Genomic DNA, 2,783 nt, shown 5'->3' with positions numbered 1-2,783 from the left:
ACAGGACTGGAAGAGATTATGCTGAGTGAAATAAGTCAAGCAGAGAGAGCCAATTATCATATGGTTTCACTTATTTGTGGAGCATAACAAATAACATGGAGGACATGGGGAAGATGGAGAGGAGAAGGGAGTTGAGGGAAATTGGAAGGGGAGGTGAACCATGAAAGACTATGAACACTGAAAACAACCTGAGGGTTTTGAAGGGGCGGAGGGTGGGAGGAGGTTGGGGGAACCAAGTGGTGGGTATTGGGGAGGGCACGTGTTGCATGGAGCACTGGGTGTGGTGCAAAAACAATGAATACTGTTACGCTGAAAAGAAATTTAAAAAAAAATTTTTTTTTCAAATAAAATTTGAAACCTCACTGTCTACCACTAGAAGTGTCATGACCTGGTTATCACCACTGTGGGAATCATTCAGTCCTCACAAGAGCAACCCTCCATCCCTGCATCATTTCTGTCACCACCATCACCTTACTCTATTTACCTGGGAAGATTTCACCTAGTGTGGAGTCCAATCTGAATTTGGTAGATGTCTGAACTGGCTTAATATATAAAATTTTGGCCCATTTCTAGGCTTCTGCTCAAAAAGGAGGGTTTATCAGAGGTTATCATGACTATTCATTGGGATAGAGAGTGAAGTTAATATTGAATGGAAGTGAACCGAAAGAGGCATAGTGGAGTGGTTAGGAATCCTAAGGTTAAATCCTGGTTCCAGCCTGCCCTTGCCTTGTGATCTTGGGCATCAACTGACATTCCTCTCTCTTAATTTCTCAGTAATATTACATCCTAAGATACCCATCCACATCTAGGTAATGTGGGGATTTAATGAGCTAAGGCAAATAAAGCACATAGAATAGTGTCAGGCATGTAATTCTATAAATGTTTGGTATTATCATTCCTTCTCTTTATGGCTAAGAAGAGATAACACTGAAAGACAGTTCCACCAAAATTTGAGTGTCCTCAGATTGTCTATCCAATGGAAAGAGAAAAGTCTGCTGGAAGAGACCTGCATTCACATGGAAGCCTTAAGGCACAGTTACTTCTCATTCTTTCTCCAACTCAGCTTAAGTTTCCCTTTTGGAAAGTTCAAGAAGCAGAAGACAGTCCCATACAGACCACTATCCTGCATCCTGAGATCTCCTGAGAACGAGGGATGAGAGAATTGAGATGAGTAGTCAAAAGGTTTCAGAGGTCAGAATGACTGTAGGTGCAGAGTTCTTAGTGAAACCCAACCCTAACCTGCCTCTTCTGGGTGATCATGTTGAGGGAGGGTAAAGAAGAGCCCCTACCCACTGGAGCCTCCCATAGCACAGCCACGAAGAAAACCAGGTCACACCAGGAAGCCCGAGTTCTACTGGGGAGTTTGAGACCATGTATTGTACCATATAGGAAGCTAACATAGAAAACCAATCAAAGACAAAAGAGGAGAGATCCTCAAGAAGGCTAAGTGATCAAAAGCTCTGATGAGAGTTTCTTCTTCAGTACCACAGGGAGTCCCAGCAGGGGTGGGGTCAAATACGAAGGGAAAACACAATCTTGACCTGCCCCTAGGTCAGTGGTGGGCACCTTTAAGATGGCCTCCAACATTATCTCCTATTTCTGTGGCTTTGTTTAATCCTTCTCTGGAATGACTAATGGAATGTGCCAGCAAGAATGGAATGACCAAGAATACAAAAATTTTGTTATGGAAAGTCTGCAGCTTCTGTCTTTACAAGACACTCTATATAGAGAGTGTCTATAAGCAAATAAACACTTGTTTTTTAAGCTACTGTGTTTCAGGGTATTTGTTCCACAACAACAGGTAACAGATAATAACATCAAGAAGCTCCTGACAGAAAGGAAGCTGTCAGTGACCTCCTCTGTCTGTGACAGTCACTCCTGCATGGACCCAGCACGAAGAAGCTGCACCTTCTTCAATCATAGCCCTTCCCTCCTTGCCCCCCTGGACATGTCCTTCCCTGCTTTCTGTTGAAGGACCAACCCATGCCAACTTTCACAGGTCTTTTCACCCAGCCTCAGGCCACACGGAGTTATCCAGTTTGAGACTCTATATTTAAGAAAAGGAGGGGGTAATAAAGAGTGATGCTCAGTAGTTGGAGGGAGAGTAAATGACAGTAGAATGTGAGCACTCCCCTGAGGAACAGCAGGCTAGGGTTCTCCCTGAAGATGTCCTGTACAACACCTCTAATTCCTACTCTCACTTGGACTACTTGCTCTCCCAGCCTGGAGCACAGGCCTTGCTCACATCTGTCCATTAGCTTGTGCTGGTCTTGGATTTCCTGTTCCCTGTTCATTTACATTGCATCCATTCTCAAATGAAGGGAGAAGGGGGGAAGTTCCCTGGGAGGTAAAGTTTCTAGTCTTTGCATTTCCAATTAATACTTTTATTTAGTGCTCACTTTCAATAAATAGCCTGAGTGTAGGATTCTGGATACAACATCATTTCATCTTAGAACTCTGAAGATCTATCTCCTTCCAGCATGCCATTTTGCCAGTAAAAAGCCCAAAACCAATTCCATTCGCATTCCTTGGATGGTCGCCTGGTTATCTCCATGGAAAATTGTAGGAACTCTTCATCCCTAGGGACTATGTCAGAAATATCACCAGGGACTGATGACCTAGAGCACTTCCATCAACACTCCATTCAGAAGGCTCCTTAAATGACAGCTGATGTGAAAAGGCATGGAGATGCATAGTATCAAGTGGGAGAAACCAATCTGGAAAGGCTATATACTGCACGATTCCAACGGTGTAACATTCCAAAAAAGGCTAAACTACAAATT

This window comes from Enhydra lutris, unplaced genomic scaffold (assembly GCF_002288905.1).
Source record: "Enhydra lutris kenyoni isolate GAN:26980312 unplaced genomic scaffold, ASM228890v2 scaffoldscaffold112, whole genome shotgun sequence".
NCBI classification, from domain to species: domain Eukaryota; kingdom Metazoa; phylum Chordata; class Mammalia; order Carnivora; family Mustelidae; genus Enhydra; species Enhydra lutris.
The sequence above is the reverse complement of the archived record's forward strand: the minus strand, read 5'-3'. Positions refer to the sequence as shown.